The following is a 16,339-nucleotide window of genomic DNA, read 5'->3' on the forward strand; positions in this document are numbered from 1 at the left end:
AATCCAGAAAAAGTCACAAGAGGTTGTTTGGTAATTGTTGAGTGTTAACTTCCTTACGTGTACAACTCCGCAACACTTCTACCAGTCATTATTCAGTCTATAGCAAACCTTACACACACCCTCATGAAACATAGACATGCATATGAACACTTTTCTCTAATCCAGCAGGATAACTGGTTTGTAGGGAGCAAAGGAGAGTTGATGTAGCACTGTTTTAATCAGCAGTTCAGAATGCTAGTGGTAAACATTGGAAACAAGAACACTGAAAAATACATGCATTGTATGTACCCAAAGGTCAGCATGAAACGTTATCTTTATGGCAAGCCTGCCCATCCACTCCTCCTACACACTACATATTCACAGGACTCTGCAGCTTGTATAAACCCCATTGTGATATAAACTCGTGAGAGATTGTGGTTTCTGCAAAGGGTGGCCTTCTGCAAATTTAGACTATGCCTCCTCATCCTGCCTGCACATCATCTGGGGAACATTTTCAAATACTGCTGTGCATACCTATCCCTAGAAGCTCTGATGTAATTGTCTATGTGGGACCCAGATTCACTTGTTTTAATTTTTTTAGCTCCCAGGTACTGCAAATATAAAGCCAGAATTCAATTTGGTGTAGACTCTCAGTCAGAATTTCTTAATAATAAATTAATAATAAAATAAATAATAATAAAATTGGATAAAATAATAATAATTTAATGATAAGTAAATAATAAAACTGTATCATGATAAGACCTTCAGGACCATAAGAGCCACAGTGGGGTGTAATTATTACTTTATTAGGTCCTCATGGGACAGGGGGTGGTCTTAGCATTTTCATTGGAATTTGATATTTGTCAGATTCCTATTGAAAAATAATTTCTGGAACTCTCCTGTAGCAACTGCATGAAAGATACTTTGTATATAGAATAAAGCTCACATCACTTTTGTGATCCAGCTCTGTTGTTTCTCCCTTTCATTTCCCTGTTCTTTTCATTCTCCACAAGAAAAAGTTCTGCTGGTTCAACCCACCTACTTGGCATACCTGTGTTCATGCATCAAGGATCCTGGAAATGAAGCTGGCAATAGGCACTGGTTTTTCTCCTACAGGTGCTGCAAAATCCCTGCCGTGCCAGCAGTTCTGGGGAACTCAGGAACGGGAAGGTGTCACTCATCTGTCTAGTACCTGGCAGAGAAGCGACACCATGTCGTTGGGAAGTTCTTTACTGATGTCGATCACTCCTCAGAACAGATAGGGAAACTGAGCCTCAGAGTGAATCTGAATTTTAGTCCCCTCTTGGGCCAGATCTCCAGGATTACCTTGGACCTTGAAAAGTCATGTGTACTCCCTAGACAGTAATGTCTTCACTCACAGCAATCAAAATGTAGAGGTATACAATCTCCAAGTTGCTTTCATTTCTAAAATGGATTCCTCTGGACCAGTGTTCATAAAAGATGAAAGCATAAAAGTGCATCGGATCCACACAGGGAGAATGACAGGACTTCTCCTCAATGACATTTTATTACTCTTTTCCTCCATTTTACCAGTTGGCATTCCTCACTTTTAATATTCAGACTGTGGGATTTAATTAAATCATCTTTGAAATACTGAGCTTACAGATGAACCTCTGCATGCAAATGTACCATAAGTGAGCATTTGACACTAAAGAAGATCAAGCCCTGGAGTCCATTTCCTCCTCTGATCTGGGCTCAGTACTGTGTGGTCTTTCCTTTTATTGCCCTTGCCTCCAAATTGAAGGTTTAAGTTCCAAGAGGACCAAAAAGTCAGTTCCAAAGCTGGCTACAAACTTGCAGTATTTTTATTGTTTTTGTAATCCACCAAATCACCTTAATTCACATAACAGAGAAATGTGTAATTACTTGCAACTTCAATTAGAGCAATAGTTTGAAAAAAGTCTAACTAATAGAAAATGCTCAGGTGAAAAAATTTGACAGTTGTCAAATTCACCTAGATCATGTGGCCATGTTCACGAAGTTCTTTTAACAGCCCATCTGTGAGCAATAGGATCAGATGACTAAGAGCGACCAGGCAGAAGCACTATTACTTTGAGTCACATTTTCCCATTGCCCAGCAGTAAAGTTTGTTTCTCTCTGACCCATATAAAGTTTGGCATTTAGGGCTCTGCATGATTTTAATCACATCACTTAGCATCCCAGCTGTATGATTCTGAAGGTAAACATGATTTCTGAATTCCAGGCCTCCTGCACACTCTTTGGAACCTATCATCTCTTAGAGCAAAGCTGTGTCAAAAATCTGTAGGTTTGAATACAAGTTTTATGATAAGCAAAAACTGTAGTCTATCTTCCTTATGATTAGTCACCCTTTATTCATTCTTTTATAAAAATCTTGTCTGGGTTAGACAAAATAGATACAATCAAGGAATGAATTATTAATCCTTGAGCCAGAGAAGAACACATTCAGAGCTCTCTTCCCTAAAGGAGATATTATCGGGATGGTGCTCTTGTAAATAGAAGAAAGAGGTAGAGATAACTTAACAAATGGCTGCGTTCACTAAGCCATTCATGTATTCAGCAATATTCACTTAGTACATTTCAGAAGTGTATTTGTTAACAGAAATAATAACCACACACAGTCAAAAATATATCACATATGTGATAGGCTGGATAAAGGAAAGGTCCAGGTGAGAAAAGAGGGTGGGAGTTAGAAAAAAGATTGTGAAGAAAGAACATTTAGGTTAAGACATTACAAATAACTCAGAGTTAGCCAGGTGAGGAGAAATGGCTTGGAACATTGCAGGAGTGTTCCAAGCCAAACCTAGAACAAGTGGGTAACTCTGAGGCAGGAAAGGGCTGCTCAGGCATTTTCCTGAGAGAATATTCAAGTTTCCAGTCAGAATTCTAGAAGGCAGTGATTTGTGAAGCCAGGCATGTATAACTAATTTAAAAAAAATTAAAAAGGAAATGACTCCATCTCTTACATTAAAAATAAGGGAATGTTGCTGAGGTTGTGGCTTAGTGGTAGAGCACTAGCCTAGCACATGTGAGGCCCTGGGTTCCATCCTCAGCACCACATAAAAATAAATGAATAAAATAAAGGCATTGTGACCACCTACAACTAAAAATATTTTTTAAAAAATAAGGGAATGCATCCCAGACCGAGGACCCTGCCCTTCATGGTAATGATTCCTGAGTGAGCTTGAACAGCCAAAAGCCATCTTTGTTTTATTTGCACTGTCTTGTGAAAACATAGCCATAGCCAGCCCTTCAACCCTGAGCTTGTCCTGCCTTCTTATCTTACTTATTACATCCCCAAAGAGTAGGTACATTCCAAATATTGAATGAATGAATGAATGAATGAATAGGGTCACTATAGTGTAAACCCAAAGTCCCTGTGAAATATAAGAGATCATTCTAGGATCTAGGTATTTCTAAACATAGGGTCCTGTCTCATTACATCATATTATGATTTTCTAGAGCAGGGTTCTCATCCAGGTGCAATTTTGCCTCCCCTCCAAGAGGACATGTTACAGTGCTGAGACATTTTTAGTGTTATAATTTGGAAGATGCGACTGACATCCAGTGAGTAGAGGCCAGAGAGGCTGATAATCATTGTAGAGTCCACACAGCACAGTGACCCTTTGCTCATTCTCCAACAACAACTAATTGTCTGGCCCCAAATGCCAATTAGTGCCCAGGTTAAGAAACTGTACTATAGAAGTTGTGGGCTGTGTCCTGGTAGTCACCTTACATGGCGTATCAGATAGTCTTGTACAATGGGCCAAGCTTATCCTTGCTTAGACATGGCAAGAGCCCTGGTGTATATCCTATCTCCTCTTTCCAAGCAGTGTTCAGAGATTTATTTTATTTATTTTCTATTTGTTTAATAAACAGACTCGAAGCACTGCAGGGAAAAATATCCCAGCAATGAGGTAAGACGAATGCTGTTAGAAACCCTAGTTTCACTTAACTGAATGGTGGAAGCAACCTCTGCCACCAGGAAGTGTAATGTAGAAACTGAAAGATGTTAATGGTGTTTTAAAAGCTCCGGTTCAAAGAAACATGATTGCAGACCAATGTGTAGCTTGAAAATAGTGAAGATATTTTCATTTCTTGTGTCTCTGATAAAATACAGCTTATATTTTCTTCAGTGTGGTAATCATTCATATCTGTCCATGACATGCCCAGAGAGTTAAAGAATAACAAACTCCTAAGTGTAAACACAGAATTCAGTGAGCAAACCAGACTTCTGAATGAATCCCTTACTTGCATATTTAGAAAACAAAAAAAGGTTTCCATGCATTACATGAGGCAGGATTTTCTCCCTGGGACAGAACCTTCAATACTCTGAAGGGCCATAGTTATTCCTCTTCAAGGATGGCAAAGACAAGTGCCACCAAGGTATCACTTCTCTCTCTCCAAGTTCACTGACTCATCACCGAAACTCCATGTTCCTATCGCTGGCCCTCGCTCAGCCTATTTTTACACTGTTCTGTTCTATGTCACTTGTTCGGTGACACTCAACATCAACAAGTGCCACCAAATAGATACCAGAAGGCTGTGGAGGAAAAAAAAAAAGCAAGAAAAGAAGAAGGAATCCAGAGATGTGTAGCCTGCTTCATACGGATTCATCTACAATGGGACATTTTTTGTGATAATGAAAACGCAAAGTTGTGCGGACAAGAGGGACTAAGTTCCCAAAGAAGGCTCCTGCTCAGCTGGTGTACAGTACACCAAGTATAGCTTTAGGTTCCCACCCAGGATTGTCCTAATAATGGGTGGGCAGCCTGCAGGAAGAGGCATAAAAATACTCTGGAACCCCAAAACCCTTTCAATGAAGATAGGTTCAAGCAACTTCAAAGGGGATCTGCATATATCACCTGGGGCTTCCCTCCAAAATGTCACACACACTGGGTATCTAAGAGCCACAGAGACTTTTGGTCTCATCATTTGGATGCCCGGAACTCCAGAATCTTGAGGTCATCAGGGCCACACTCCCTCTGAAACTTATGGAGGACTCTTCCCGTCTCTTAGCTTCTGGTGTTTGCTAGGGACCTTTGGCATGCCTGGGATCACTACTCCAGTCTCTGCCTCAGTTGTCACATGGTCTTCTCCCCTGTGTTTTCATATGACCATCTTCTCATAAGAATTCCAGTCATAGTAAGTGAAGGCCCACCTTACTCAGTATAATGTCATCTTAACAAATGACATCCATAATGACCCTGTGAACAAATAAAGTCACATGATCAGTGGGGATTAGGACTTCAATAGAGCTGTGGCAGCAACACAATTCAATGCAAAATAGGATGTAAAACTAGGAAGGTGTATCCATGTTATCAGAACAGAGCGATTCAGCTTCAATTTTCAAAGTGTGTTCTGAACCCCAGAATAATTCATACTCCCTCCTAAGAAAAGAAAAAGATGGAGAAATCTGATGTCTGCCTGCAGAGGAAAAGAAAAGAGAAGTAAGATAAAAAGAAGAGAGAGAGAGAGAGAGAGAGAGAGAGAGAGAGAGAGAGAGAGAAATAATCCAAAACAAAGAGAGCCCATGTATTTGGTATTGCCACCAGTTTCTCTGACACATGTGTGCACTCATTCCCCAGAGCATCTTCTGCCCTTGAGGCATACTTGGCTACTGTGTACTTCATGGTATCAAACTCTAGAGGGCTAATTGACTTGCTGGTGGTAAACTAATTCTTCTTACTCATTTAAAAGCAGAACACAAAATAAGAAGCCACCTATGTGGAAGAATTTTAAGAATGCCAAAAGGTTCTTTTCCACAATATCTTCTCCATCTTCCCAGTACCGTTACTGAAGTGCCTGACATTTCCCTACTACTCCTGGCCAGGGCTCTTGGGCCAGAACTCCTGGTGTCACAGACATTGTTCTAAACAGTTTACATAAGCTAACACATATAAAATTCAGTCCAGCCCTAGGAGGCTGGTACCATTTTATTCACATTTTTACAAATAAGAAACCAAGTCACAAAATGGTTATTCATTTATCTGAGAGAGCACTGCAGAGCAGGAATTCAAACTCAGCTCTACGCTGTAAACCAAGAGCTCATATGGCATTTCTAAGTCCTTTCAAAAGCAAGACAGTCATGTATCATACTCACTCAGATCTGGGTGTCAGGTTTTGTAGATACTTCTGCCGAGCAGAGAATGAAGCCTAAGCCAAACTTCATTTCTCAAAGTGTCCTTATGGGGAAATGCATTAGTTAGCTTTCCATCGCTGTGACAAAGTAGCTGAGATAAATAAATTAAAAGAGAAAAGGTTTATTTGGGGCTCAGATTTCAGTGATTTTATCTCCAAGGTTGCTTGGACTTGTGGCTTGGGGGCTGTGGCAGCACAATATATCATGGTGGGAAGCATGTGGTAGAGGAGGTTGTTCACCTCATGGTGGCCAGGAGGCAAAGAAAAAGAGGAAAGGAGTGGGATTCCCCACTCTTCAAGGACCTAATTTCCTCACACTAGGCTCTAGCTTCTAAAGGTTTCACCACTCCAAATAGCACTTCAAGTTGGCCCCCAAGCCTTTATCCTGTGAGCCTTTGGGATCATTTAAGATCCAGATCATAGAGGGAAGGAGGGACAGCTACTGGATCCTATCCTCAGACAACTGATTCAAACTCAAGGTCCAGGAATCTATATTTTAACAGGTATCTTCAGAAAATTCTTCAATATGCTAATAATATTTGAGAACCATTGTCCCAAGAATAAGGTCAAAGTCAAATGATCCAACAGTCCTGGCCAGAGAAGAGTGAGGTCATAGGGAAGTAAAGCTAAAAGTGGAGGGTTGAGAGCAGCCCCTTCCTCCTTCCTCCTGCATGATCACATGCCCTTTCCTGTGGAAATAGTCAACTGATAATTCAGGAGATGCATTTTCTGTTAGTTTGGTTGGGAAGTCTGGGTGCAAGTAGTAGAACAACATTTGGGGGGTTTTGTCCATTTTGTAAAATGGACAAAATAGGACCTATCTTCTAGGTATTCACATCGTAGAGACATATAGTACTTAATAATGTAAATTATTGCAATTCCAAGACCTCTGGAAAATTCTCTTGCCCCAGAGTATATACACCACACTGTTGCCTGCAGCCCATTAATGACACAAGAAGATAACTAGAGAGGATCCTCTGCTTTCCCTGCACAAGACTGAAGAGAGGCACCTAAATTCATTCTAAAGTACAAGTTTCCCTATGGACCTCTCTGCCCACAGTAGGTCACATGCATGCATACAGACATGCCTTTGTGTGCATGTGCACCCACACAGACACACACACACATACACACACAGAAGATGGGGAAAAAAGTGGAGGCTAAAGGCACCAAAGGACAAGTTCACTGTCTTTCCTTAGCCCTTCCCCAACAGGACTGGGCCTGGCTGCTGCTTCTACCTCCTCCCTGGGGCTCCATCCTTCTCACAATCCAGTGCTTTCAGGCCAGAGCTACACGATCATAATTATTCAGATCACTGGGACAAAACCTAACCAAGTTAAAAACATACTTTAATCTGTATTTTCAAAATCATTTTTCCTTAAAGGTGACACTTGGAGCTTAAATCACGTGCTTCTCTGTGTGTGGGCTTCCCAGGCTGACCAAGTCTCCAACCTCTATTTCCTGTTGAGAATGGTGATGGTATAAAACTATGGTGAACAAGAAAGTCATTTGGAATAAAAAAGGATCCAACAAATAAAAAGATAAATAAAATTACATTTGTAATACCTGGCAAAGAGTTCTTAAGAGATAATATGACTAGTGAAATGCCATGTATCCCTTCATCTTTAAAAAAAAAAAAAATCTTATGCAACCAAGAAATGTTTATTTGCTAATTCCCATGTACATGGCACTGCTAAGCATTATGGAAGACAGCAGATGGTTTCAATAGACACAGGCTCTGCTCTAAGTCCTGGTCTTGGTCTAGTCACATATTATTTGTGACCTTTCCATAGTCTTAGTGGGAAATAAGAGCCTGTACACCATTTGTATTGTGACGATAACCTAGAATTTCTTAAGTTTGTAAAGAGAAGCAGACAAGGGAAATTGGGCACTATAAATGTAAAATATTATTCCAAGCCTCCATGATGACTGAGAAGCAACAAGAAACAACTCAGTCCAAAGGGAGACATACCGGGCCCAAGTGGGAGGCCCAGGCCTGTGACTGCAGCTTCCTCCACATCCTACATCTCCCACCCCAAAACTTTTCACTCGCTTACAGAGATAGATAAATACCCACTTTCTGCCTTCTTCTATTTGAAGCCCTGGTTAGCAAAGGATCCTTCTCACTTCCTCCCTAAGAAGCAATCTTCTGTAGGATGAAGTGGCCTAGTATCTACCACTTCAAGGTAGCCAGCCTTCAAGTCTAAGAACACATATCAATGTTCCTACCTCAGACTTCTATCCTTCCTAAAACTATGGGTGGATCACACTGAGATCTCTGTACTCACAGGGACGAACAATTCATTCCAAGCCTCCTGCTTTCAGTACAAGCTGTAAGAACACAGCAGCCTCTCCCCAACAGTGCCAGTTTGGCCCAGTAAAGTTCATCCCTGAGAACACATGGGTTTTAGAGCAAAGTTCTTGTGTTCTGGTAACATTTAATTGTGCTGTTTCTCAACGCTCCCTGCACCCACACACTCCTGCACAACATTTATTCCATCAGCTTCAAAGGCAGCTCAACATGTTGGAAATATGTGTGGGAACAGAGAAAGGAATTGGAAATTGATTTAGACCCTCTCTCCATTTGACTGGGTTTAGTACATACATTAGGATTTTAGAAATACATATTTGATTTTTAAAAACATGCATTTGTTTTTACTGGGTGTAGAATAATGAAAATAAATCATTATTCATTTTAGGACTTCTATTGTCTGAGTGTTTTTCATAATAAATAATGGTCATTTATCCTTGTCCAATAACAAACATTTGTAGGTTGAAAAGAGGAAAAGCTTTTCCAAGAGCATTTCCATTCCTTTGTCCATTAGAATCCAGATGCCATCCAGCACACAATGATGTCCCGGGAAGAAGCAGGAAGAAACCCAGGGCTGTGAGGCATGGAGTAGAGAGAGTGGCATAGACAAAAAGGAACTGTCATTAAATCCGAAAAGCCATGGCATACACTAGCATAGTCTACTGCATGAGAAAGGACAGAAATCTTGTTAAAAATACAGATCCGCAGGCCCCACCCCAGAGAGTCTGAGTTGAGTCTCAAATGAAGCCTGAGAATCTTCATTTTTAACATACATCCTTCCTTTTCTGGTTCTTTTGTCACACAATTCTCTTGCCAATAATTCCTGAGAAGTAAGAAGCTTATATTATGCATTCAGGAGCAATATATTTAAGAGCCTAGATTTGGTGATAGATTTTCTAGATGGAGGTGGCTCTTAATTCTTGCAGCATATCTGGTTATAAAACCATGTTATGTGAGGTATATGGGTGAACAGTGCTACACAAACACTATAAAATAGCCTAAATTTTTTCTAATATTATGTTTGGTATGAATTATAGAAAGTTGAAAATACTATGTGTCCTTTTATTTCCAGACTTTGCCTCAGATCTTTTCTATAAGCACATAAAATAGAAAATAAGAAATGATAATCAAAGTGATTTGTTTTGTAATTCTGTTTTTTGTCTCTAGCTGCATAACAAATTTATCCCCAAAATTTTGTGACATAGAATGACAAGAATTCATCATCATATATGTTCTGTGTATCAGGAATCAGCATGACTTGGCTGAGTAGTTGCTCAGGGTCTCTCATAGGGCTACAATCCAAGTGTCAGGGCTGGGGTCCTCTCAAAAGAGAGTTGAGAGAGGATTCACTATGCCAGGGCTCCCTCACATAGTGGATTCAGTTCCTGTTAGGCGGTAGCACTGAGGGCCTTGGTGACTCCATGGCTGTTGGCTTCTTTTACTTCCTCTCCACATGGACCTCTCCACAGGGCATTATCATGGCAGCTGGCTTCCAGCAGAATAAACTGGACAGCAAGATAGGCAAGCAAGACAGATACCCAGACATTTGTAATGTCATCTTGGAGGTGACACCCCATTGCAATCACCATGTTTTATTATTTATAAGTAAATCACTCATTCTAGCCTACACTCAAGGGGAGGGCTTTACATAGGGCATGAATTCCAGGAAAGGGAATCATTGAGACACTCCTTAGTTGCTACCTAACACATCTAAATGTACTTTTCTAGATGAAAAACAGTTTCACGCATAGTTTGTTAGCCTACTCATTCTTTCCTAAAACTATGTAAAGCAAACATGTCCTGATACAGATCAGGCAGCTTATTGTGAGGAAAGAGTCTAGTAGTGTTAGAAGGAAATTATGAGGTCAGAAATGGGACCCATATTTCTAAACAAGGAGAGGTGTACCCACTATGTTAACCAACTGGAAGGGGTGCTCTAGGAATAGTTCCAGCCAAAAGTAACTAAAAACAAGTGTGTATGTGTCACTTAAGAAGTCAGGGGACCCACATTGCTGCATTATTTTGGTATCTTGATAATCCCAAAAGCTGCAATTTTTCTAATCTCTTGTCCTTTTAATCATTCAAAAAAAGTCACCTCATTGTCACAAGATGACTTTCTTCATCCAGGCAACACACCCAATTCTAAGCAAAAAGAAAGGGGCAAAAAGCTTCTTTTCATAAGGAAGCAAGTCCCACCCACCAGAGTTCCTCTGAAAATCTCATTGGTCATAATAAAGTCCCCTGTCTACACTGAACCAATAATTCACCAAAAGGACTAAGTGGCAATGTTAAGTGTAAACCAGCCATGATTTCCTATGAGATCAAAGGATTATTCCAATTACCTGAGTCAATTAGGAATCTGTAGCACAGGAATGGGACTGTGAATGCTGGCAGATAGTCTTCAATAAATATCTTCAGTATTTTTAAAATATGTTCTATATATTCAGTGCAGCCCAAAAATGTTTAATTATGTTCTAATATAATACATTTCATATGTTCCAACACAATCACAGTTTCCACTGAAACTGAAAAGATATTTACCTATAGAAACAGAATGTGTAAGCATCACTGTGTCTGAAATCTTAGATTTATTTAAAGTTTCCTTCTTGAAAGTTCCTTATTCAGAAATAAATGTCCATATTTTGAGATAAAAAATGACTGTGCTTCTTTTAATCCTGTGTACATATAAACTGTTTTAAAATATTGCCTTCAGATAACATTTAACAGGATGAAATCTTCTGAGATTTACTGCACAAGCCAAGTATTATCAAAACACAACAAGACAGATTGCTTTTCTTGACATCTGCTGCTAGATTTTTTTGTTAACTTATGTTTCTGAAATTGTAGCATCATAAGCCAGTGCTGTACAAAGGTATTTGACATCATTTATAAAAATCTAGTAATATAAACTGTTGACTCCTTATAAAGCATCTATTGAGACAAAAATATCACTGAAGCACGTTCATGCTTTTGGTCTTTAGGTCTGCATAATGATTCTTGCCAGAAGAGCACTTGTTCCATAGTCTGTGGAATAGAAAATCAGTTATTGGGAAGAGCAGCTCAGCTTCATTGGAGGCATCCCATTCCCATTCTGAGAAATTACAGGAATCTACACCTGTTGGGCTTTGGTTTTGTTTTTTTTAAGCACATTTCTAATTCTTATTGTGCTCCAGATCTCAGTAAACAGAAAGTACTTCTCCAGGGGGCAACTTGTAGGCAACTGGAATGAGTCCCCTAGGAAACAGAACTTATCATGATTGTTTTGATGAGAGATTAATCAAGCTGATGCTGCACGTAAGCAATGAACACACTGGGGACTGGCAAAAAGAGGCACTATCAATCACTCAACAGATAGACCTGTGGGGTCTCTTGAGAGCAAGATGATGTTGAAGTTCAGATGCAAACCTAGCTTCCTTTCACGTGGTCCACAGAACATAGCAGCAAGACTGTTGGGGCATATGTGGGACAGCAGCAGTAATGGGAAAGCACAGGAGAGTTCCTGAGCCTAAGTTCCAATCCTGGGTCTGCCTATAAATGGGAAGGTATCCTTAATTCAGGCATGTGACAGCTGTGGTCATCAGTTTCTCTGTCTCAAACAGGACTCCACTTCGTTAAGGATCCTTTTAGCTTTAAATATCTATGAACCTGCTGAAATAACTGTGCTTTGATTGAGGTGGGATTTGGAACTGCCTTTGATGACATAAGTGTTCAGTTAGCAGAACTTTATTGGGTTCAGTGCATTTTGAATGCAAATCAAAATGTACAATGAAAATATTTCTAAAAATATTCTTCCCAGTTTTCTTCACTCTAGGTGATGTACAAATATGCCTGTGTTTACATTGTGAAAAGAATAGTACTCTTAAGCTCATGCAGAGATACCTTTCAAGTCCATGCCTTAAGGACAATACATGTATGAGAAAGTAGAGAAATGAATGGGATAGGCAGAGAAGGTACATGGAGAGGGTGGAATGAGTTCCTAAGGAAACAATGTGGTGTAGAAGGCTGGACGTGGGCCTGGGAATCGTGAATTCTTTTTTTTTTTTTTAAATTTTATTTTTTTTTTATTGGTTGTTCAAAACCTTACAAAGCTCTTGACATATCATATTTCATACATTAGCATACATTAGCTTCAAGTGAGTTATGAACTCCCATTTTTACCCCAAATACAGATTGCAGAATCACATGGGTTACACATCCACATTTTTACATAATGCCATACTAGTAACTGTTGTATTCTGCTACCTTTCCTATCCTCTACTATCCCCCCTCCCCTCTCCTCCCATCTTCTCTCTCTACCCCATCTACTGTAATTCATTTCTCACCTTGTTTATTTTCCCATTCCACTCACAACCTCTTATATGTAATTTAGTATAATAATGAGGGTCTCCCTCCGTTTCCATGCAATTCCCCTTTGAAGAATCGTGAATTCTAAAATCAGCTTTTCCACTGACTCACTTGGGACCTTGAGAATGTCTGGCCCATTTTAATCATCCTGTGCCTCAGTTTCCATATCTGCCAATTAGAGTGAGAGTCCCTGGCTCAGTGCCCAGGATTGTGAGAACATACTGTGCAGAGCCATAGAAATAGGATCAGCACCACAACTACAAAACATCCTAGTTACTAGATGTCCTGACTTAAAGTGGAAACATTAGCAAGAGTCATTCTTTTAATAATCAAAAATGTGATGTTTTAGGAAACCCATCTAGCTGGGTAAAATTTAAGCCACGAGGATCATTGTAAGGGCCCTAGGGATACAGAAGCAAAAGGTGGAGATTTGAAATATGCCAAGTCCCAGCTTTGCTGCTTAGCATCTGGGTGATATTGAACAATTTCTTAACTTCCCTCTGTACCTTCATCTGTAAAAAAGGGGAATAATGACAGGTGTCTCAGAGGACTGAGATGAAGATGATTGCAGATGCAGGTTAGTGGTCTTGAGTCAGTTATGGGGTTGAATTCTAAGCCACTGTGTGCTTTGCAACTGAGAATCTCTCTTATTATAATTGTCCATTAAGATGGCATCCAGGGCAAGTAATTGTTAACATTGCTACTTACTGGGCATTTTGTATACTGCAGTGCACTGTGCCCATATTGAGTAGTTCATGTGCATTCCCTCCTGCACTCTTCACAGAAACCTACTGTTATTGGTGTGGAAAAGGAGGTAGAGTGAAACCAAGCTTTCCCTCTATCTTCATTGTGTCTCTTCAGACTGTTTTGCTTTATTTTCCCAGCTGTACTTTTAATATTGTTTTAAACTACCTTAAATTTTCAAGGCAAAAGCAGCAACTAACTGAATATATTTATATAACATGTTATTTTGGTCTTATTGCTATCTAGCCCTGGAGACCTGCTCTAAATTCACTTGGGTTTTTGAGACAAATGATGCTCACTAACTCTTTCTGGAAAGTACTGAAAATATAGACACCCCAAAGTTTACTAAGTAACTTAAAAGAAAGCATTTGAATTTCCAATATGATCATTGAAAGAAGTATTTATATTTATGTTTGGAAAAATTATTGTCAAGAAATACTTTGTAGCCTCATATGTTCATAGATGTCTTCAAAAACTGAATATGTTTATATGACATGGACTATTTGTGTACACGGTGTAATACTGTCCTCAGAGGTCATGCTAGAAGGATTATTAGTTCCAAAAGGGTTAAATCCAGCAAAGTCTTTTTTTAAAAAATCTGTGTGCCTTTTAATTACTATGAAATACCATGCTCACCTTAGAGAAAACATGAAAAAATGTTTTTGTAAAGTGTGGTATTAACCAAAGCAGTGGTTTATTTTAGACCAGATTTAAGCTTCTTATTTGCCTGTGAAATTCATTAACATTTGAAACATCACACTTTTTATGAAATGGAAATAATTTATTGTAGACTTTCTATGAGTTATATCAAGAACAGTTGATTCTAATAACCAGTCAGCAAATGTTAGGAATGATTCCTTTCCTTGCAAGAGACTCTCAATGCAGACCTGCTGAGAGTCTGTTTTGTAGAAGCAAGGAATTGCCTCTCTCCAGTAAACCACTTCTTAGCTTTCTTTGGTAGTTTGCTTTATTCTGTAATAAAAGTAATGCTCCTTTTCACTTTGTACACTCAAAATTTCTATACCCATCGCAGGGTATTTGTGAACCACCATTGATCATCCTGTGACCCCATGTCAAGAAAGATCTTCTAATACATTAATTTTGACCTCATTAAATTCTCTTACAAAATAATTTCATAAAAAATGAAAATGTGAGGGTTTAAAGGAAAATCACAAGTTTATTGTTTAAAACTTTGGGAAGAATGCAGTGTCAGAACAAAACCTCATTACAGACAATTATCAAAGTCGCATAGAAATATCATTAAAATGTTGATCCAATTTGCCACGTTTCCTACAACCTTTTTAAAAACACAAGTTAAAAAAAAGTAAAAATAAATAAAAAATCTGATCAAAATGGACAAAGAAATATTAGAATGATAATAAATCTATTTAACTTCATGTACAGAATTATAACCATACCATTTTTGCATATTACACTATTAGGAAATTGAGCAATAAATCAAGAAACAGAATGTTCTAGAAAATAAAGCTTCAAAATTGGTAAGCATCATGTACTTTTTCCAAAAGACATTTTATTGTGTTGAATCAAAGGTGACTCTTTGGCACTGAGCAGCTCCTTAGAGTCATCCAAGTCCTCATTCCCCAATCCTGAGCTTGGCTGGATCTCATTGACTTGTTTGGATTCCAGATTACATTAGATCCCTTCCTATAGCTGCCACCCACAAGTAACTGAGCTGGTGCTGCCCTACATTTCTGTTGATAATTTTGTTTTTAATTCTGCATTAGTTAATTCTAGTTTAGTTAATACAAATTCTAAACTCTAATTGCATAGGTGATCGGGTACCCACAAGAGGATACTATTGAGAAAGTTTTTATTCTGAGTTCCTCCTTTGCTGTGTGCTTGAGTGGCCTTTGCCCTTCTTCTTTTACAAAATGACAATAAGCTACCATCTCTGATGGGTTTGAAACCCCAGAAGACATACATGCAGTTGATGCATTAGAGAAGAATTTACTGGCTTTAAGTTTCCTGCAACAGCAAACTCATTTCCTTACTTCCTAAAGCCCACCCAAAAGGACATCTATAGGATTCATTAGGTGTGGAACACTGATAATCATATCTTTCATTATCCAAAACTTCACTCTTAATTTATTTAATTCAAAAGTGAACCTCTGGTTAGTTTTTTTTTTTTTTTCCTTCCCCCCCCCGCCCCGCCCTTTTTTTTTGGACTACCTTCTTTTTCTAATATACTACTTAACGTCGCCTCTGTCCTCAGATCAGAAGCTCAAAGCTCATTGTGAGTCCCACCCACCTCTTTGAAGTAACTAAGTCATATGAATTCTTCCCTCAGTATCCCTGGAATCCCTTCTTTTCTTTCCTTTGTTTGTTTGTTTGTTTTTATGGTCATTTTCCAGCTCGACCCTACTGTCCCCAACTTTGGCTATTGCTTCAGTCTCTCTGCCTTGCACTGACTGAGGCTGTGCTTCCTTGCTCCGTCCAACATCCTCAGTAGACCTCACAGTATGAAGTCCTGCCTCAACCTGTCTTTCCAGGCTTGACCACACCATTCTACTCTGACTGTGGTGCTCACTGTCCTCACCTTGCTATTTCCTGGGATCTCGCTCACAACATTTCCAAGGCCCTTCTTCCTTCCTCTCCAAATCATACCCCACTTCCCAAGCCCTGTTCAAGTCTCACCATCCCATGAAGACTTTTCAGTGCCTCGAAGCTCACAATGATCTCATTTCCTGAAGGAACTCTGCTAATGGTGTTTGAAGAGTCATAAATGAATTCCAAACTAATTAATCATGTTCTTTGTATTTTACTGAGTTCCCAGTGACCTTATCCATGTCACTGGGTTTG

The 16,339-nt window shown here is 39.3% G+C and overlaps 1 protein-coding gene across 2 annotated transcripts in view; it reads left to right on the forward strand.

Moving 5' to 3' along the window:
* Cav1 (caveolin 1) overlaps positions 1-16,339 on the forward strand; it is a 32,895-nt gene that overhangs the window by 13,989 nt on the left and 2,567 nt on the right. The gene's annotated exons all lie outside the window — the stretch shown is intronic.

Source organism: Callospermophilus lateralis, chromosome 1 (assembly GCF_048772815.1).
Source record: "Callospermophilus lateralis isolate mCalLat2 chromosome 1, mCalLat2.hap1, whole genome shotgun sequence".
NCBI lineage: Eukaryota > Metazoa > Chordata > Mammalia > Rodentia > Sciuridae > Callospermophilus > Callospermophilus lateralis.